The sequence below is a fragment of the Hypanus sabinus genome, chromosome 2, assembly GCF_030144855.1.
Source record: "Hypanus sabinus isolate sHypSab1 chromosome 2, sHypSab1.hap1, whole genome shotgun sequence".
NCBI lineage: Eukaryota > Metazoa > Chordata > Chondrichthyes > Myliobatiformes > Dasyatidae > Hypanus > Hypanus sabinus.
In genome coordinates, this window is record NC_082707.1 from 147,321,645 (window position 1) to 147,344,620 (window position 22,976).

At 37.8% G+C, this 22,976-nt stretch overlaps 2 protein-coding genes across 5 annotated transcripts in view; one reads left to right on the forward strand and one right to left on the reverse strand.

The window, feature by feature from the left end:
- The window catches only part of mipol1 (mirror-image polydactyly 1), a 330,956-nt gene extending 319,908 nt beyond the window's left edge, over nucleotides 1-11,048 (reverse strand). The window contains exons 1-2 of one of the 4 annotated variants that reach the window (XM_059956608.1): nucleotides 10,884-11,046; nucleotides 2,701-2,752 (exon numbers count right to left, since the gene is read on the reverse strand). The gene's annotated coding sequence lies outside the window, so the exon portion shown is untranslated. Of the gene's footprint in view, nucleotides 1-2,684; nucleotides 2,753-10,883 lie in introns of all 4 variants that reach the window. The other 3 variants (XM_059956617.1, XM_059956627.1, XM_059956599.1) reach the window with 3 other exon arrangements.
- A 256-nt stretch (nucleotides 11,049-11,304) lies between these two features.
- Nucleotides 11,305-22,976, forward strand: part of slc25a21 (solute carrier family 25 member 21) — a 410,375-nt gene continuing 398,703 nt past the window's right edge. The window contains exon 1 of the mRNA XM_059956647.1: nucleotides 11,305-11,317. The gene's annotated coding sequence lies outside the window, so the exon portion shown is untranslated. The remainder of the gene's footprint in view (nucleotides 11,318-22,976) is intronic.

Here is a 22,976-nt window from a genome sequence, read left to right on the forward strand (position 1 = left end):
CATAACAACAATGAATGTTTTTGGAGTTTTGCCAGTAGGATTCCTTGGGGGGGGGGGGGGTGGGGGTTGTCTTTAGGGTTAGCATGCTGGCTGTCCTTTGGCCAGCTTTTTTGGCTGGGGGGGGGGTTATTTTCTCTTTTTTCTCTGGAAGCTGGGTTGGGCTACCATCCAAATTTCCTGTTTGAGTACCTTATTTTATGGTCTGCCCTTTGGATCTAATAATATGCTCAAATCTTTTAACTTTTCTGTTAATTAGCATTTAAAATAGGGCAAAATATTAATTTACTTAGTTTTATTGTGAAAGGGTTAAATCATCCTGTGAAACGGAATAAGATCTTTGCTTATATTAAAAAGTTAAGGCCCCCCATTATTTTTCTACAAGAAATGCATGTACGTAGTTGTGATAATGCATGCCTTTTTAAAATCGGTGGAGGGATCTACAATTTCATTCTTCATTCAGAGCAAAATCTCGAGGGGTCTTGACTTTTATAGATAATACAATTTCTTTTGTTCAACATAAAGTTGTCTCTGACCCTAATGGGCGATTTGTCATAGTGTCAGGGAAACTAGATAATAAATTGATTGTATTTGCTAATGTGTATACCCCCAATGTGGATGACCCAGGATTTTTTGAGCATTTCGTTTCATTCTTGCCAGATTTGAGTTTTTATTCTTTAGTGATGGGAGGAGATTTTAATTGTTGTCTAGACCTAGTACCAGATCATTCTTCTCTTAAATCAGCCACACCTAATAAATCAGCTTTATTTATTCAATCCTTTCTAATGAAATGGGATATTGTTGATGTCTGGCGTTTTCTTCACCTAGCAGAAAGGGAGTATTCATTCTTCTCTCATGTCCATCATTCCTATACTAGGATTGATTATTTTTTTTATTGATAGTCAAATGATTCCATTAGCATGATCCATTGAATATCAAGAAATAGCTGCGTCTGACCACTCTTCTGTATTTCTATCTTTAAACCTTCCTGGTTTCACTCATATGAACAGATCCTGGCGTTTTAATTCAACTCTATTATCTGATAAGGACTTTCTAAAATTTCTGAAGAATCAATTTTTTTTTTGAAGAAAATGTGTTGTAAGAGACTTTGTCTCATCATTTGGGACGCTTTGAAGGCATATATCAGAGGACAAATTATCTCCTATACTGCATATATTAAGAAAAAAGCTAATAAAGAGAGAACTGATTTAGTTAATCAATTAAAACAATTAGACCAGAAATATGCTTTGGCACTGAACCCTGAACTATATACAAAAGAGGTATTGAAATTAAGACAAAATATGATTTTCTTATAACATATCCAATTGAAAGCCAACTTTTAAAAGATAGAAGCCAATTCTATATACATGGAGAAAAAAACTGGTAAACTATTGGCTAATCAATTGAAGACCTTTACAGCTAAACGGCAAATCAAACAAATTTGCAAAACCAATGGTGATAATGACAACTGACCATTTTGAAATAAATGACACTTCTAGAGAATTTTATTCTAAATTGTATAGTTCTGATTTTATTAAAGATAATACTGCAATGAACAATTTTTTAGATCAATTATTCCTGGACTTTTAGTTGATAATCAAAAGCAGTTGGATCAACCTATTTCTCAGGAGGAAATCGCTGAGGCTATACGTTCATTGCATTCCGGGAAATCCAGGACCCGATGGATTCTCTGGAGAATTTTATAAGGCTTTTTCTTTATTGTTTATACCTTATTTAGATTCTACCCTTACTGAGTCCTTCAAGGTTAGTAGGTTGCCACAGTCTTTTTATGAAACTTCCATTTCGCTTATTCTTAAAAAGAATAAAAATCCCACTGAATGCTCTTCATATAGACCAATCTCTTTACTCAGTGTTGATGCTAAGATCCTATCTAAAGTTTTGGCCTGTAGACTCGATATTATACCTTCTATAATATCTGATGATCAGACAGGATTTATTAAAAATTGATATTCCCATTTTAATATACGGCGACTGTTAAATGTTATGCATTCACCATCTAAGGAAATATTGGAATGTGTGATTTCTCTGGATGTGGAGAAGGCCTTTTATCGAGTTGAATAGAATTACCTATTTAAAACCTTAGAAAAAAATTAATTTTGGGCCCAATTTTATTAATTGGATTCATATCTCCCTCTGCTCAGGTCCTTATTAATTTTCAGATTTCTAGACCAATTAAACTCCAACGTGGAACCAGACAAGGATGTCCGTTGAATCCTTTGCTTTTTGATTTGGTATTAGAACCTTTAGCAAATTGCCTTTCAAGAGTCTAAAGATATCACCAGTATCTTAAGGAATGGTCTTGCTTTATGCTGATGACCTATTGTTTTTTTATATCTAATGTTACAATTTCTTTACTTTCTATGTTTCATTTACTGACTAATTTTAGTCAGTTTTCAGGATATAAATTGAATTTACATAACAGTGGATTACTTTCTTTAAATAATTTGATATGAACCAATATTAACTTTCCTTTTAAAATTGTAAGAAAACAATTTACATATTTGGGCATAACAATCACTAAGAATTACAAAGATCTATTCAAAGAAAATTTTTTAACCTTAATGAATTATGTGAAAAAGACACTTTCTAATTGGTGGCCTCTCTCTTTATCATTGATTGGTCAAATTAATTCTATTAAAATGAATATTTTAACTAAATTTATATACCTCTTTCCAGCCGTACCTGTTTTTATTCCCAAGTCTTTTTTTGATTCTCTGGATTCGATTCTTTCTTCCTATATAAGGAAGAACAGAAAACCCTGATTAAATAAAGCCTACATTCAAAAAAGCAAAAAGAATGGTGGCCTTGCTTTACCCAATTTTGGGCAATTAACATACGAAATCTTACGTTCTGGTTATATTATTAATCGTGAGGATTGTCCAACATGGGTCTTTTTGGAAGCCAATTCTGTTACAAAATTTTCTATTATTTATCTTCTTGGATCCTTTCTTCCTTTATCTGTAAATAAATTAACTGACAGTTTGGTGGTTAAACACACTTTGATGATCTGGCTACAGTTTAGAAAACATCTCAGTTTATTGAGATTTTCTTTTTCCAGTCCTATTTTTTCTAATTGTTTTTTTAAACCAACTACAACCAATCTGTTTTTTTTTAAAGAGAATGGGATTAGGCATTAAACAATTTCAAGATCCATTTGTTGGAGGCAATCTTTCTTCTTTTGAGCAGCTTTCAGTGAAATATAACCTATCAAATACCCACTTTTTTCGATATCTGCAGATTAGAGATTTTTTTAAGATCTAAACTACATACATTTCCTACTAGCCCAGATAAGAACATAATAGATGTAATTTTTAATTTGGAACCTTTTGAACATGGCTCAATATCTTACATTTATGGTCTGTTGTCGGGATTGAGAATGGCTCCTTTAGATAAAATTAAAAAAGATTGGGAAGAGGATTGACAGACTTGAGACCTGGAGGGTTATTTTCAAAATGGTTAATTCTTCATCATTATGTGCTCATCATTCGCTCCTACAATTTAAAGTAGTACATAGGCTCATATGTCTAAATAAAACCCTTCTCATTATATTGCAGATATATCTCCTTATTGTGACAGATGTAATAATGGAGAGGCTTCATTAATTCATATGTTTTGGTTATGTTTGAGCCTTGAAAAATATTGAAAAGATGGATTCCAAATTTTTTCTGTACTTTTTAAAAGTTAGTTTTAAGCCCAATCCTTTGACTGCCTTATTTGGTATTGTTGAGGAAAGAGTTATAATTTTGGAGCCTTCTCATTCGCGTGTACTGGCTTTTATTTCTCTTATGGCTAGGAGGGCGATCTTGCTTAAATGGAAGGAGGTTGCCCCCTTACACATGCTCAATTGTTATGCGATGTTATGTCATGTTTAAATCTAGAGAAGATTCGTTGTTCGATTTCTGATTCTAACCAAGATTTTCAAACATTATGGGGATCCTCTCTAAACTATTTTAAAAATCTTTGAATTGTTATTAAAATATAGATCTGGGCTATTATTATTATTATAAAACCCTATTTTTTTCCCTCTTGTTATTTTTTTTTACCAAACAGCTTTGTCTTGGTAGGGCGTGTAGATTTTTTAAATAATATAATTAACCATACTATTGTATTTTATTTTATTTAATTGATCATCAATATGGAATACCATGATTGTGTCAGTGGGATTTATATATAGTGCATTTTGTGCCATCTTATTTTGATTTATAATAATTATCCTAATGAATTCTGTATTTGTGTATATAAAATTTAATAAAAATATTGGGAAAAAGGCCATTTTACAATTGTCATAGGGGACAAATATGCAGATAAATTGGGAAAATCAAGTTGGTGCTGGATCCCAAGAGGAGGAATTTGTGGAATGCCTAATAGATAGCTTTTGAGAGCAGTTTGTGGTTGAGCCCACTAGGGGATCAGTAATTCTGGACTGGGTATTGTGCAATAAACCAGAATCGATTAGTTTAAGGTAAAGGAACCCTCAGGGCCAGTGATCACAATATGACAGAATTCACCCTGCAACCTGAAAGGAAGAAGCTAAAGTCAGATGATCAGCATGACAGTGATGTGAAGGGAATTATTGAGGCACGAGAGAGGAGTTGGCCAGAATTGATTGGAAAGGGACACTAGCAGGGGTGACAGTGCAGCAATGGTTGGAGTTCCTGCGAGCAATTCGGAAGAGACAGGATAGATACATCACAAAGAATAAGTATTCTAAATATCCTAAAGGCAAGGTGACACAACCATGGCTGAAAGCGAAGAGAAAGCTTACATAAAAGCCAAAGAGAGGACATATAATAGAGCAAAAAAACAGTAGAAAGTTAAAGGATTGTGAAGCTTTGTTCTAAATGGAGAGAAAATTCAAAAAAATCTGATGTGCAAAGGGACTTGGATGACTTCATGCAGGGATTCCCTAAAGGTTAATTTGCAGGTTGAGTTGGTGGTAAGGAAGGGAAATACGAATGTTAGCATTCATTTCAAGAGGACTAGAATATAAAAGCAAGGATGGAATGCTGAGCCTTTATAAAGTATGTGAGGCCTCACTTGAAGTGTTGCGAGTAAGTCTAGGCCCCTTTTGTTAGAAAGGATGTGCCGAAACTGGAGAGGTCAAAGAAGGTTCACAGAAGTGATTCCAGGATTGAATGGCTTGTCATATGAAGTGTGTTTGATGGCTGTAGGCCTGTATTCTCTAGAATTCAGAAGAATGAGGGGTGACCTCATTGAAACTTAACGAATGTTGAAAGGGCTCAATAGAGTGGCTGTGGAGAGGATGTTTCCTATGGTGGTGGGGTGGGGGAGGTAGTCTAGGACTAGAGGATACAGCCTCAGAATAGAGGGACGTTTATTTAGATTGGAGATGTGGAGGAATTTCTTTAGTCAGTAAGTTGAGAATCTGTAGAATTCATTACCACAGGCGGCTGTGGAGGCCAAGTCATATTTAAGGTAGAGGTGGATAGATTCCTGATTAATCAGATAAAATGGCAGAGCAGTTAATGGGCCAAATGGCCTAATTCTGCTCCTATATCTTACGGTCCTAAAGTGTCCTAAATAAATGAAGAGAACTCCAGCAATTTTCTCGATTAGGTTTTTTTTTAAAGAGTTGTTCCAAATTAGAGGCTCCCCGATTATGCATAGTAAGATGAAAGAGCTTGTTACAAGAATTGTCCCTTGTACTAATGCTCAGTAAGGTACAGAGAATTTGTATATACTGGCAAGTAACTTTTATTATTTCAATTAAAAGCACATGGTTTGCAAACCATGTGCCAGGTTGTTGTTGCAGCACCACTCCATTAGTTGGCATATCTCACTCCTGGATGCCCTCTCACCACCACCTGAGATTCTACTGACAATGATTGTATCATCAGCAAATTTATAGATAGTATTTGAGCTATGCCTTGCCACACAGTCATAAGGTAAGCACGTACTCGTGGTGCACCAGCGTTGTTTGTCAACGAGGAGGAGATGTTATCACCAACTTGCACAGATTCTGGTCTTCCAGTTAGGAAGTCGAAGATCCAATTGCAGAGGGAGGTACAGAGGCCCAGGTTCTGCAACTTCTCAATCAGGATTGTGGGAATGATAGTATTAAATGCTGGCATCAATTATGATAACCTCAGCATTCCTATCCACTCATAGCAACCTTTCAAACGCATCAAGAATTTACACATCTCTGCCTTAGAAACAGCCAATGACTGTATACACCACAGTTTCAGAAAGAGTTCCAAAAAGTTGTGTCATCATCAGAAAGACTGTCCCATCTGCCTTAAACTTTTATCCAGGGAGGGAACTCTGGCTATTGCCCAAAATGAATCTGATAACCTAATCCCAAGGATTCAATCCATCATCAAACTAGCTCCACATTCTTCTGTCAGCATGAAACATCCTCCACACATCCACGCAGTCGAGACCTGCCTCTCACCTAAACTTCACTAGATCCACTCTAGCCAATCCAACCTTTCTTCACAAAGCAGCCCAATTAATCCAGTAATCCTTCTTTGGAACCATTTCCAATTCATTCATATCCACTCTTTAACAAGGGCAAAGTATGATTGTATTGTATATCATGGAAGCTTCCTTTTGTTCTTTTTATTTTCAGTTCCTTTACCATTAAATGTTGCTAGATTAACAAATTATCTAATGTAATTGTACACTAGCTATAGCAGTTACTTGGTAACAAACCAAAATCACTGAGCGACTCAACCAGGACAATCAACACTATGACGTGCTACAAAATAAATTTTCAAATCAAAAAAGGTACATTTGATTCTTTATGACAAAACCAACAAAGACAAAAGATCTTGTCAGGACAAAACTAAATTAGTGACATAATGATCTAAGTATCAGTCTAACAATAATAGTGATCTAGTTAGCATTCAAACAAAATTAGCGATTGAATAGTCGTCAACAAAAAATATCATTCCCATGGCTTACTCACTCTCCACTAGACTACACAAACTAAGACAAAGCGGGAATACGTAACTATGCTCATTCGCTTCTACCACACTCCAACTCACATGACAGAATACAAAATAAATGTGCCACAAAATACAATACAAAAGAAAATAGATTCAAGGCTCCTACACTAGTCTTCTGTGAATTCTCCACTAGGACTAGATGATCCTACATTCTCTCACCATTTGTGTGCTTCTTTTTGATAATTCCTGTCAAAATTGATCATTGCAATATTTTTCAATATTGTGCCCTACTTGCCAGAAATTTTCCCATTCACTTAATCTACACCACTTTGTTGCCTCTTATATCCTCATCACAACTTACTTCACAACCTCCTTACCTTGCATCATTCACAAACTTATCAACCAACCCTTCAATGTTTTTATACAAGCCATTTACATAAAATTCCTGAGTCTTGGCCCCAGACTGAATCACATGGCTCAGCATTCCTCAACCATAAAAGAAACCAATTAATACCCAAACTCGATCCCCTGGGAGTCAGCTAGTCTTCTACTAGCCAATACACTGCCTCCTATGCAGTAAGCTTTTATTTTCTGCAATAGTTTTTGATGAGAACTTGATGAAGAAACAAATACCTTTGGAAAAACTAAGTACAGTAAAAGTACTGGTTCCCACTTATGCACAGGTTACTGTTGTAAATAATCCAATAAAACATTCAAATTCCTTTTATTTCTTTTTCACAAAAACACTTGACTGCCTTGTCAAATCAAGTTTAATCGTCATTCAAGCCAAACACAGATATAGCTGAATAAAACCGCGTTCCTAATTTGTATTTCAATAAGGAATGTATCATCCAACCGACATGTTTCTGGAACTGGTAAAAGATCTGTCTTAATTTTGTATGGTACTCCAAGTTCCTCTATTCCTCTATTGAATGCTATGAGTATCCAAATATAGTGTTTTTTTGTTAGGTCAATTTATTTTTATAACTTTCAGTATACATGATTTACTCTCCTTGCCTTCCTGTCACTCTTAACATTTTCTTTTTTTAACAATAGGGCAATAATTCTAGACATCTTTACCTCCCCCAAAAATTAAGATACTGTTAATAATTCAGGAGCTAATTGACAAGAATATTTTGAATTATTTTTCTTGAATATTAATAACAAATTTATCACATTAGCAAATCCAAAGGAATCTTTCAGGGGGTTGCAGAGCACTGCAAGGTTACCTACTAATATTCATACAATGGCCAGAGAGTTTTCTCTAAAATTCTTCTACCTAACTGGTTGACAACTCAGCTCAGGCATTATGTACTGTACTTCTGACATCAAATTCTCTCTTTTCAACTATTTGCTCAGGCTGAATCTGATGAACTAATGAATATCCTATATGTGATCAAAATTGTCTATATCAGGGGACCCCCCAACGTTTTTTGCACTGCGGACTGGTTTAATATTGACAATATTCTTGCGGACCGGCCGATGGGCGGCGGGGGGGGGGGGGGGTTGTGTGTGTTAATATCAACCAGAATATAGGTGATAAGTCAACTACAAGTCACTTATAAGTGGTTAATACACTCAATTTCATTTCTAAAAGGGTTTATCTAACAAATTTAATATTAAACACACAGCGTATGTTTTCCTCACATGAATATAGGGGTAAGTCAATTATAAATCACTTATAAGTCAATAGCATCATAACATTTTAAGTAACATTTGGATATTAAACACACAGCGCATATTTTCCTCGTCTGAACATGTAAAATCATTGCAACACACCAATATTGCTGAATCAGTGCTTGTTTCCCTGCAACAAGATGGTCCCATCGAGGGGTGACGGGAGACAGTGATACTCGATGGGGGTTCCTTATACGTCTAGTCTACTCCTTAAATTAGTTTTTGTTGCATTCATTGCAAAAAACCCCGCTTCACAGAGATATGATGTTGGAAATGGAAGCAACGTTTTTAGTGTTTTCGTGGCTATCTCAGGATACTCAGCCTTGACTTTGATCCAGAATGCTGGTAGAGATGTTACGTCAGACATACTTTTCAGCCCACCGTCATTTGCAAGCTCGAGGCGTTGATCTTCTTCCCGCGCTGACATGGATGACACGTGTGTAATGACCTCACGTGCATCCAAGTTCAACAGTGTGCATGACAGGGAATGAGGAAAAGTGCAGCTGACTTATATCGTTTCATATCGCCATATCATATTGTTTCCTCATGGCCCAGAAGCACATGCTTTGCGGGCCGGTGGTTGGGGACCACTGGTCTATATCCACCTTTCAAAGCAAACCTACTATCAAAGTATATGTTACCATATACTACCTTGCAGGAAAATAAAATACAACAATCTGTATATAAACAAAGACTGACAAACCACCAATGTGCAAAAGACAAATTGTGCAAATAAAACAAAAGAACATGAGTTGCAGAGTCCTTGAAAGTGAACCAGTATATTCAAGGTAAATATCCAAGTACCTATAGCATATGTCACCAAACAGAATCAATGGAAAACTTCACACAAAGACTGACAAATAACCAACATGCAAAAGACGAACTATGTAAATACACGTAAAAATAATAGATAGATAAATAAATAAATGGGTAAGCAAATAAACAATGCTGAGGACATGAGTTTAAAGTTCTTTATTGGAAGTCCAAAGATAGTGGTATCAGTTCAGCAATGAGGGGTGTGAAGTTATCCAAGCTAGTTTAGGAGCCTGATAGTGGGAGGGTAGTAACTGTTTTTGAACCTAAAACGTCTGAATCTCTTATCCAACAGCAAAAGCAAGAGAATATGGTCTAAATAGTTTTTACTGAAATAGTTTTACTAAATAGTTTTTCTGTGTATCCCAATCCCATAAATATGGGATCTCATTATTTAATTTGCAAACTCCCAAGCTCTCTTTGGTATAAATATAAACTCATCTATAATTTAACTATTATCCTATGCAGAATAACCTCCTGGCCCAACACCATAAATCATGCATCATCATCTTTTCAAATCCTGGCATGATCTCAAACTTCATGATCAAGTATGCCCTCTAAAATTTGCATTATATAGTTGTATACTATAACCCCTACCAATGCATGTAACTAAATGTCTAAACATGATCAAGCAGCGGAGTATTTCAAACGGCAAAAATTTCACATCCATATTCAACTTTTACTCAAAGCAACTAACAATGCATACCAATCGTAATTCCAAACTGAAAATTCTTCTACTCATACCAGAAAGTCGATAAAGCGAGGCGGTAAAACCGTTCAAATTACTTTTAGTATCAGATCATAAATTACCATAAATCTTTAATCATATCGGTATGTCAGATAATTAAAGTAATGTTTGCATTGATGGTAGCACTAAGTAAACGACCAATGTCGCATAGAGTCCGTGTAGATAAAACAAAAATCCTTAAGACTGGAACTACGTGATCATTTTCTTCGCCATATTCTGAATTAACAAGTACACTTCGTTCACGTCAGATTACATTTGCTTGAGTTTGTAGCATCTAATGTTACAGATTAAATTTCACAAGTATTAGTGAAAAGTAGAAAATATACTGGAAATCTAAAAATAACAAAAAATCTAGAAAACACTCAAGTCAGAGAACGTATGCGAACTGAGAAACAGTTCAGTCCTCAAGTATCTACTCCTTTATCTCCTCCTCACATTCTCTGATCTGCTGGGTACTTTAAGCACTACATGTTATAGTTTTAATGGATATCAAAGAGCTACAAGAAGTCAAATGTGCTTCTAAACTCAATCAGAGAAAAACATCAGATATCTGAAAATTCTCTCTTCGCTTAAAGGATTACCGACCGGTTCCAAATAGTGACAGCATTACAGACAGTTGCTTTCATCCGATAACCATAACATTAAATTCTTCTTCTTCTTCCTCCCTTTTCCCCTTCCCCCACACTGCAAAATTAAAATGAAGATTACTACCTACTTACTTTTTGGAGACTCGAAGTTTTAAAAGTGAAACTTAATGGCTGCAAGACTCTCCGAAGTTGTAGGAGAATGGAGTCGGTCCACCCACCCAGACCCCAAGCCCACTTTAGCTACCGGCGTGCGACTCAACCGCAGCAGCTCGAGGCGGACCCAAGCAGAGCTTCCGGGTCACGAGGCACCGTCACCTGCCGCCTCACCTCGAGATCGGTCGGCTGTTTCGCGCGTTGTCATTGCGAATGGAGTCCGCTTAGATTGATTCAAGCGTAATATACGAGAGGTGTTTGCCAATATTATCTGTTTTTATTCTGCTGGCCACCATCTCCATAACAACTCGGAATTAATTCTGGCAGAAAGCTCCAACTCTCAAGACGCGTGCATGTCGTCAACTACAGCTCTCATAAGTTAACGTTGGCAAACTGTAGATTGTATCGTACAGGTAGGAAGAGCAGGAAGCACAAATGATAAATTAGAGAAGCAGGCAGTTCTAGACCATTGATCTGAGACGAATTTGTATCCCGCCGGTTTGTTAGTGTCCTTTTAGGAGGCAAATCTTGCCCCGTTGGTTTATACTCCCTTTATTTAGAAATTAGGGGTGAACAAAAATGCTTCCTATCTTGTTGATACTCCTGTCCTGTGAAAGAACAATCTTTAAAAATGTATTTGTAACGGAAGTATGAAGGTTAACACAGCACGTTGAAAAAAAATTCTATTTCTCTGGCACATGTATCCCTATAGCTCAGGAAGATTACTGAACACAACGTCTAGAATAAATGTAGGATAAACTGGAAATGTTTGGTTCTGATAGTTTCTTCAGAGAGAAAAACAGTTCCCTTTACAACTCAATTTTGTCAGAAAATATATAAATATTAAGGAATTGCAAAAGCAGGGAAAGAAAAATACAATAATAATGTAGAAGGCATGAAAAACAGACATACTGCTACAGATTGCATTTCGTGTCCTAGGATTTGCTCAATATAGGATAACTGATCTGCAAATAGATGCCTTCAACAGTGATGTCATAATATCCAGGTTAATTTATTATCTCTTAGATAAAATTTATGAGGGTCTTAACTAACTGAAGAGATAATGAAGTAAGGCAAAGGAGGATCATATTTGATGAGAAACCAAAGATTGCTCTCGAGAAGGTGTAAAGGCAAAAATGAAATAATTAGCAATAATTGCTGTCCAAACAAAAAGGGATATCAGTGATTTTATCTGGAAATTGTTGGACTCAGTATTGAGTCCAGGTGGCTGTAAAATGCCTGACTGAAAACTGTCCTGTTCTGGAACCTAAGAAAGGAGAGGAACAGATATTATAAATGGCAGGCAATCAAAAGCATGTGTTTCTTGTGGGCTGTGCAGAGATCATCAGCAATGCAAGCACTCATTCCCAATTAGGTCTCTTCAGCTTGGAGAAGATTGCATTGTGACCAGTCAATACTGGAACATAAATTGGAAAGAAAACAGGAGTTAATTTGTTTTCATTTATTTTGTGTGTATTGGATTGATATTTAACTAAATTCTTGTTCTATGTATTTACAGGAATCTATCTATAAACTTGTTACTAAATCTGGAATTATTTACAGGCTGTTCTGATAAGATTTGAATCTGTGTGGCTAGGTCATCATTTCAGACCTCTGTTATACTAGTCCAGTACCTAGTTAAGTATCGGGGTACCAAAGATGAATGTCCCTGATTAATTCATATATAAGTTCATGTTTCAATTCCTTTTAAGCTTGGCTCTTCCATTAGGAACAATGAAAGTCTAAACTGAATCATACAGGTTCCAAACTGCAAAATAAAAATTTAAAATACCTCAAAATCAAAACACTGAATCAAGAGCATACTAATTGGTCCTCATTAATTACAGATAGGTTCCCTGGATATTTAGAAGTTATTTAACAATCATATTTAATTATTAATATATAGATTTTGATAAATAATAAGTAGATTTTTTGTAAATTGTATGTGTTATTGAATAATTGTTGGATTTTCCAAATACATATTAAATGTTTGCATACATGTTTTATTCTTAATCTATGTGTATAATTTGAGAGAGGGGAAATGATAATTTAGTTGAACTGAAAACGGATTGTGCTGCTATACTTGAGTGGGAAAATTCTGAATCAAATTTTTAAGTTTGCCTTTCAGAAAATGATGAATCTGTCATGTAGGGTCAGTCAAAACTGTATAGACTGAGTAAGTTGTGAGAAGCTTTTGCTGTTACCAATGGATCATAGGTAACATTGGTTCAAAGTGACGGGTAAAGTGTACAGGGGACATGTGAAGGAATGCTTTTTTATATGCAGAGTAACTGGATTGGAACAGGGTTTTCAAAAGGATAATATATAAATATATGGGAGAAAATAATTTAAAGGGATATGAGGAATGAGAAGGAGAATGGGATTGCTCAACAAAGATAGCATAGCCTTCTAATAATAAATTAGAAGATGTAACAACTCTGTGATTTATCCTCGGAAGAAGCAACAAGTTGAAGTTTTCAGATTACTTAAAGAGTAATCAAGTTCACTATGCGACTATTATGTTCTCTAGTATTACCTTTCTACTTTGGAAAATTTTTAAAAAACATAAAGCTCTTTAAAATTATTTCATTCTTACAGTCATTGATTATAAAAGCATGGAAACAAGCTCTTCAGACCAGTGAGGTGGCACTGACAATCAAGCACCCACTTACATTCATCCCATTTTAATATCCTCACATTCCCATCAACTCTTCTCAGATTCTACCACTAATGTACACACTTGGGGAATTGACAGTGGGCAATTAACCAATTAACCCGAATATCTTTGGGATGTTAGAGGAAACTGGTGCATGCAGAGGAGAACACATTGTCACAGTAACAATATGCAGCTCCCACACAGGCAGGAACAGAGATCAGCATTGAACTCTTAATCACTGAACCTATGAAGCAGCAACAGTACTTGCTGTTCCACTGCATTATACAAAATGAAAAACACTTCACCTTCAAGTGTTTATTAGCAGATCTAAACCCATAAAAATATGTCCAATAACACTTATGCATATGCATGTTTTAAATCCATTCCAGGCCTCCAGATTAATCTAAAAAGTGGGTGGATTTCTTAGTTGTTATCATGCATCCGCAATATTGAATCTTGAGTCATCTTCCAATTCAATTTCAAAATGTTGTAATGGGAGGTAAGCCTACATCAAACCTCAGAGTTATACACCCAGTAGCCTCTTTACACGATATCTCCAGCACCTAAAGATAATGGCCACTGAGTGCATGTTCATTGTTGGCAGAATTTCAGATGGTGACAAAACGGCGTACAGGAACAAGATATACTAGTTAGTTGAGTGGTGTTGCAGCAACAACCTTGCATTTAATGTCAGCAAGACCGAAGAACTGATTGTAGACTTCAGAAAGGGTAAGACGAAAGAACACAAACCAGTCTTCATCAAGGGACCAGGAGTGGAGAGAATGAACAATTTCAAGTTCCTGGGTGTCAATATCTCTGAGGACCACACCTAGACGCAACATATTGATGCAGCTATAAAGAAGGAAAGACAGCGGCTATATTTCATGAGTCTAAGGAGATTTGGTTTGTCAACTAAAACACTTGAAAACTTTTACAAATATATTGTGGTGAGCATTGTCTAATTGCATCAATGCCTGGTATGGGGGGTGGGGGGTGGCTACTACATAAAACTGAAATAAGTTACAGAAACTTGTAAACTTAGTCAGCTCCATCATGGGTACTAGCCTCTGGACTGTCAAAGATATCTTCAAGAAGCAGTGCCTGAGGAAGGCAGCATCCATCATTAAGGACCCCCACCACCCAGGAGATGTCCTCTTATTGTAACCATAGGGAAGGGGGTACAAAAGCCTGAAGGCACACACTCAGTGATTCAGGAACTGTTTCTTCTCCTCTGCCATCTGATTTCTAAATGGATATTGAACACCATGAACACTACCTCACTACTTTTTTTTTGCACAACTTATTTTAACTTAACTATTTAATATACTTCCATATAGTTAACGTAATTCAGTTTTTCCCTCTATTTATTTATCATGTATTTCATTGTACTGCTGCCGTAAAGATAACAAATTTCATGACATATACCAGTGATATTAAATCTGATTCTGATTCCTGTCAGCTTGAACTAGTTTAGCCATTCTCTTCTGAACTCTCTCATTAACAAGGGATTTTTACTTGCAGATCTGGTACTCACTGGATGTGTTTTGTTTTTTTTTGCATCATTCTCTGTAAACTCTGGAGAATCTGTGCATGGAAATCCCAGGAGATCAGCAGTTTCTGAGATACCTGTACTCAAACCACCCCTTCTGGCTCCAATCATTGCATGGTCAAAATTACTTAGATCACATTTCTTTCCCATTCTGATGTTTGGTCTGAACAACTGAACCTCTTGACTATGCATGTTTTTATTTTATTTTGAGATATAGCACAGAACAGGCCCTTCCAGCCCAATGTGCCACATTACCCCACAACCCATCTATGTCATATTAGTCTAATCACAGGACGGTTTACAATGACCAATTAACCAAATAACCTACTAACCAGTATGTCTTTGGACTGTGAGAGGAAACTGGAGCACCCAGAGGAAACCCATGCAGTCATGGGAAGAATGTGCAAACTCCTTATAGACAACACCAGGAATGAATTCCAAACTCCAATGTCCTGAGCTATAATAGTGTTATGCATGCTCTAAGTTGCTGCTACATGATTGGCAGATTACATATTTGCATTAAGGAGCAGGTGTACCTAATAAAGTGGCCACTTATTGTATATTACATAAGCCAAGAAGTGGATAGCTACTGTAGTCAGATGGGAATGGAAAAATTGAATGTGATCAGTCGTAGCACATGTGATTTTATTAGATGATGGAGCAGTCTTCAGAGGCAGAGAAGTCAATTCCTGTTCCTGATTAATGTGTTCTTATGTTCCTGGATAAGGACAGTCACAAACATCTTCAGTTATTGTTCGATGTAAAAATGCTATCCAAGGTTCAAAGTAAATGTTAAATTTGAAGTACATGTATGTCACTATATATACAACCCTGAGATTCATTTTCTTTTGGGCATATTCAATAAATCTACAGAATAATAACCTTAAAATAATCAATGAAAGACTGCCCAACTAGGGCATTCAACCAGAATGCAGAAGAGAACAAACTGTAGAAATTTAAAAGGAAGAAATAGTAATAATGAGTGAATATATAACAAATATAGACAACATGAGATGAAGTGTCCTTGAAAGTGAGTCCATTGATTGTGGAACATTTCAATGATGGAGCAACTGAAGTTGAGTGAAGTTATCCCCTTTGATTCAAGAGCCTGATGGTGTGAGTCCTGAGGTTCTTCTACCTTCTTCCAAATGGCAGCCATGAGAAGAGAGCACGTCCTGGGTTTTGGGGTTCTTGATTATGGATGCTGCTTTCCTGTGTCAGCGTTTCATGTAGTTTCATGGTTGGGAGGGCTTTACCCGTGATGGACTGAGCTGTTTCCACTACTTTTTGTAGAGTTTTCCATTCAAGGGCATTGGGTGTTTCCATACCAGGCTGTGATGCAGCCAGTCAACAAACTCTCCACTGCACATCTATAGAAGTTTGTCAAAGTTTTAGATGCCATGCCAAATCTCCGCAAACTCTTAAGGAAGTACAGGCCCTGTTGTGCTTTTTTTTTGTAATTGCACTTACATGCTGTGCCTAGGCAGGTCCTCCAAAATAATAAAACTAATGAATTTAAAGTAACTAGTCCTCTTCGCCTCTGATCCTCCAATGAGGACTGGCTAATGGATCTCGTTTCCTTTTCCTTTTCCCTAAGTCTATAATCAGCTTTGATCTTCTTGACATTGAAATAAAAGGTTGGTGTTATGACACCGCTCAGCCAGATTTTCAGTCTCCCTCCTAAATGCTGATTCATCACCTCCTTTGATTCGCCCTACAACAGTGACATTGTCAGTAAACTTGAATATGGCATTGGAGCTGTGCTTAGCCACACAGTGATAAGTGTAAAGCAATTAGAGTAGGGGACTAAGCACAAAGGTTTGTGGTGCATCTGTGCCAATCCAAAGTGACTGGTGTCTGCAAGTGAGGAAATCATGGATCCAGTTGCACAAGGAGGTATTTAGGCCAAGGTCTTGAAGCTTATTGCTTAGTTTTGAGGGGATGATGGTATTGAATACCGAGCAGTAGTTGATAAAGAGCATCCTGATGTGTGCATTTTTGCTGTCCAGATGTTCCAGGGTTGAGTGGAGAACCAGTGAGATGGTATTTGCTGTAGACCTGTTGTCCTGGTAAGCAAATTGGAGCAGATTTAAGTCGCCTGTCAGGCAGGAGTTGATCATGTTTCATCACCAATCTTTCAAAACACTTCATCAGTGTGGCTGTAAGTGCTACTGGGCGATAGTCATTGAGGCAGGTCACCATAGTCTTGGGCCCCAGTTAAACTGAAGCTTGCTTGAAGCAGGTGGATGCTACACACTGCTGAAGCGAGAGGTTAAAGATCTCAGTGAACACACCAGCCAGTTGATCGGTACAGGTCTTTAGTACAGGGCCAGGAACCTTATCTGAGCCAGACGCTTTTCATCGGTTCACCCACTTGAAGGCTGGTCGCACGCCGGCTTCTGAGACTGAAATCATGGGAGGGAGATATGTGAGTTTGTGATGGTTCCTCCATGTTTTGATAGTCAAAACGAGCATAGAAGGCATTGAGCTCATCTGGAAGCGAATCCCTGCTGTCCTGCCACACTATCAAGCATCTTTCATTGATTCAAGTTTGGAACAGATTTGCCACTTTGCCCATGAGATGACTTTCCAGAGATCATACCGGGACCTCTTATAACTTTCTTGGTCACCAGACTTGAATGCCTCTGATCTGCCTCTCAGCAGATTTTGGATCTTGTGGTTCATCCTGGGCTTCTGATTGGGGAAGACTCTGAATAGTTTTGACTCATCTACAGCTGTTTTAATAAAGTCTATTACAACCATGGTGTATTCATTCAGATCTCTAGATGAGTCCTTGAACATGGCAATCTCATTGCTGCTCCTCTGCCTCCCATGACTACTTCTTTGTTGTCCTAATCTTTGGCACTTTGATCTTTAGCCTCTGCCTTTGTGTAGGTAGGAGACGGACAGCCAAGTGATCAGATTTCCCGAAATGTGCTCTGGGCATGGAATAGTTGGCATTCCTTATCTTAGTATAACAGTCATCTAGGGTGTTGGAACCTCTGGTTCTTCAGGTTATATGCTGATAGTAATGAGCACGGTTTTCTTCAAACAAGCCTGGCTGAAGTCTCTGACTATGATTTGAAACGCATCGGGATGGGCTGTTTCTTGATTGGAGACGACATCATGCATATTGTGAGCTCTTGATTATAGTCAGCTGCAGGAGGTATGTAATCTGCGGCCAGGATCATGGATGAGAACTCATCCATAAATAGAATAGATGGTATTTGACCATTAGGGGTTCCAAGTGGTATTTGACCATAGGATGCAGAAGTGGGCTAAGAAGTGGCAGACGAAGTTCAACCTGGAGAAGTGTGAGGTGGTACACTTTGGAAGGACAAACTCCAAGGCAGAGTACAAAGTAAATGGCAGGATACTTGGTAGTGTGGAGGAGCAGAGGGATCTGGGGGTAGATGTCCACAGATCCCTGAAAGTTGCCTCACAGGTAGATAGGGTAGTTAAGAAAGCTTATGGGGTGTTAGCTTTCATAAGTCGAGGGATAGAGTTTAAGAGATGCGACGTAATGATGCAGCTCTATAAAACTCTAATTAGGTCAGACTTGGAGTACTGTGTCCAGTTCTGGTTGCCTCATTTTAGGAAAGATGTGGAAGCATTGGAAAGGGTACAGAGGAGATTTACCAGGATGCTGCCTGGTTTAGAGAGTATGGATTATGATCAGAGATTAAAGGAGCTAGGGCTTTACTCTTTGGAGAGAAGAAGGATGAGAGGAGACATGATAGAGATGAGGAATAGATAGAGTGGATAGCCAGCACCTCTTCCCCAGGGCACCACTGCTCAGTACAAGAGGATATGGCTTTAAGGTAAGGGGAGGGAAGTTCAAGGGGGATATTAGAGGAGGGTTTTTTACTCAGAGAGTGGTTGGTGCGTTGAATGCACTGCCTGAGTCAGTGGTGGAGGCAGATACACTAGTGAAGTTTAAGAGACTACTCGACAGGTATATGGAGGAATTTAAGGTGGGGGGAGGTTATATGGGAGGCAGGGTTTGAGGGTTGGCACAACATTGTGGGCCAAAGAGCCTGTAATGTGCTGTACTGTTCTATGTTCTAAGTCGGGGAACACTGTTCAACAAAACGGCCACATCAGAGCACCACCAAGAATTTATCATGAAACACACACCTTGCACTTTCACCTCTTCTGAATCAGCAGTTCAGTCCATTCTGTAAATCAAGAAGCCTTCGGGTCTGATCAATATATCTGGTGTGCTGGGAGAAAGCCATGTTTCAGTCAAACATAGAATAAAATAGGGTCTCATTTCTCTCTGATGCAGCAATCTTGCCCTCAGGTACTCAATTTTGTTCTCCAGCAGCTGAATATTTGCAAACAAGATGCTATGTAGAGGAGGGCTCATCTGTCTGCGTTTCAGTCTGCCTTGTCTTCCCCCCGCCCAACCGCCTTGCTTCTGGCCCTGGTGATGAACCTTCGCCCTCTTAAAGGTGCAATACCTGCCTGGTTGGCTAAGATAATCATGAGATCTGCAGTTCATCAAGTTGGTTTAAAAGGGAAGTTCATGCTGCAGGTTGCAGTGAGAGTAATTTGAAAGAGGTATATTTAAAAGAATATTTAGAACTATTGTCTGCAGCCCACAGAACATCATCAATGATCACTGGTGCCATCTTGAACATTAACTCTTTACTTGAGACCTTATAATTGGATGTCCTGACATTTTATAAAATGATCAAGAACAGTAATTTTTTAAAATCTCAATTTAACATACAAGATAAATACAAAAAAATGAACCTTTGAATATTTTTATGAAAATACAAAGCAAATTCATTACTGATATAAATAACTATTGTAAAATTGTAGTTCTCAGTAAGAAAAGGTACATCATTTTAAACAAATTAAAATTGCTTTAGAGAATAGACAATAGGTGCAGAAGTAGACCATTCGGCCCCTCGAGTCTGCACCGCTTTATTTCTTATTTCTGTGAATTATCTATTATTTTTGCCTTTTTATTTTTTCAAATAAATTAATTTTATGTGTTACATTTTCAAAAGCATTCTTTATTTCGGTCACAGGATTTTTTGAATCATTAATAATGTACAGAATTTTGATTATTTTAAAAACTGTCACAAGTATTTGTAGGATTTGTGAAATAATATGTAGTTTACAGGATCAAAACTTCTGTAACCACAGGTTCAATTTTATGATGCAATAAAGTATGTGATCACTTTGCCCAATACTTATTCAGATATTTAATTATTGGGTCATAATTTAAAATGATTTATATGAAAAGGATAAAACCCACTCTTAAGCATTATTTATCCTTATTTTCATGTACAGATTGGACAACAATGGTTCCTGCATTTACTGTGTTTCCACTATGTAGCTATTAAAACAAAATGAAATCAATTGCAGACTTTTTATGAAATATTAACTATTGACAATGAGCAATAACCTCAGAAAAATGTGTATTATTAATTCTAAAATGTTACTTTGTTTTAAATTATGAAAAATTTGAAATTAAGTTTTGTATTCCACTTCTCTGTCTTGCAATTTATAACAATTACATCATGATGAAAAAAAAACTACTGCAAAGATGGTTAATCTTTATGCAGGGTGGGGCTGATATCCCTTTCATGTTAATGGAATTGCCTAAGGTAGTTTCGATCAGAACTCTAATTCTGGGAAAGTCTGCTCTGAGAAGAACTGAGTTCTCCCTATAGAATAATCGTACAACTTTCAGACCAAAGGGACTGCAATCACTAAGGAAAGACTAACATTTTTGGTCACTCTGTATTCCTTTTTGCAAACCATTCCATTGAGATTTGAGAAAAAGGAAGACATTTGATAAGTTTAATCTTGTTCCCTGAAATTATAATATACTTGAACTCAAGGTTCCTCAGTTTGACCAGCAATGGTCATTTGATTAATTACAATAAGAGGGAGGAAGGATTATTGAAATTCACATTCCAATAAATAATTATCTTATGCAAGTTTGGCGAAGAGGGCCAAACTGTTTGAGTACTGTTGGAGGGGACAGTCTATCTGGGGTTAGCAACAGTGGTTGTGCCTCTGGCACCAATTGGAACCAGTGACACAGAATGGAAAAGGGAAGAGGTCCTGAAAACAGACTAGAGGGAGTTAGGAAGGAAGTTGAGAAGCAGGACCGCAAAGGTAGTAATCTCAGGATTACTGCCTGTGTTACGTGACAGTGAGTACAGGAATAGAATGAGGTGGAGGATAAATGTGTGGCTGAGGGATTGGAGCAGGGAGCAGGGATTCATATTTCCGGATCATTGGGACCTCTTTTGGGGCAGGTGTGATCTGTACAAAAAGGACAGGTTGCACTTGAATCCCAGGGGGACCAATATTCTGGCGGGGAGGTTTGCTAAGGCTACTGGGGAGAGTTTAAACTAGAGTTGTTGGGGGGTGGGAACCAAACTGAAGAGACTGGGGAAGAGGTGGTTGGGTCACAAATAGAGAAAGCTTGGAGACACTGCGAGAGGGAGGATAGGCAGGAGATAGAGAAGGGACACGCTCAGACCGAAGGTTTGAGATGTGTCTTTTAACACAGGGAGTATTGTGAACAAAGCGGATGAGCTTAGAGAGTGGATCAATACTTGGAGCTATGATGTGGTGGCTATTACAGAGACTTGGATGGCTCAGGGACAGGAATGGTTACTTAAAGTGCCAGGTTTTAGATGTTTCAGAAAGGACAGGGAGGGAGGCAAAAGACATGGGGGCGGGGCACTGTTGATCAGAGATAGTGTCATGGCTGCAGAAAAGGTGGATGTCATGGAGGAATTATCTACGGAGTCTCTGTGGGTGGAGATTAGGAACAGGATGGGGTCAATAACTCTACTGAGTGTTTTTTATAGGCTGCCCAATAGTAACAGGGCTATTGAGGAGCAGATAGGGAAACAGATCCTGGAAAGGTGTAATAATAACAGAGTTGATGTGGTGGAAGATTTTAATTTCCCAAAATATCGATTGGCATCTCCCTAGAGCAAAGGGTTTTGATGTGGTGGAGTTTGTTAGGTGTGTTCAGGAAGGTTTCTTGACACAATATGTAGAAGAAATTTAAAATAAATTTTTACAAGGATGTTGCGTGGATTGGGGAACATGTCTTATGAAAGCAGGTTGAGTGAACTCGGCCTTTTCTCCTTGGAGCGATGGAGGATGAGGGGTGACCTGGTAGAGGTATATAAGATTATGAGAGGCATTGATTGTATTGATAATCAGAGGCTTTTTCCCAGGGCTGAAATGGCTGCCATGAGAGGGCACAGTTTTAAGGTACTTGGGAGTAGGTACAGAGGAGATGTCAGGGGTAAGTATTTATGCAGAGAGTGGTGAGTGCATGGAATGGGCTGCCGGCAATGGTGGTGGAGACGGATACGATAGGGTCTTTTAAGAGACTTTTGGATAGGTACATGGAGCTTAGAAAAATAGAGGGCTATGGGTAATCCTAATAGTTTCTAAGGTAGGGACATGTTTGGTCTTTTTGGACAACTTTGTGGGCTGAAGGGCCTGTATTGTGCTGTAGGTTTTCTATGTTTCTATGAGGGCAGGAAGGTGCAGCTGTCTGTGGGATTAGTGAACTGGAGTCAATAGAATAAGAATCAGGGTTATTATCACTAACATAAGTTGTTAAATTTGTAGTTTTATGGCAGCAGTACAGTGCAATACAAATTTTTTTTTTATAAAAACAAGTTTCCAAAAGAGAGCCAAGAAATAGGCCTTTCAGAAATTTGATGGCAGAGGGGAAAAAGCTGTTACTAAAATGTTGGATTTTTGTCGCAGGCTCCTGAACCTCTTCCTTGATGGTACTAATGAGAAGAGGGCATGTCCTAGATGGTGAGGATCCTTAATGATAGATGCTGCCTTCCTGAGACATTGTCTATTA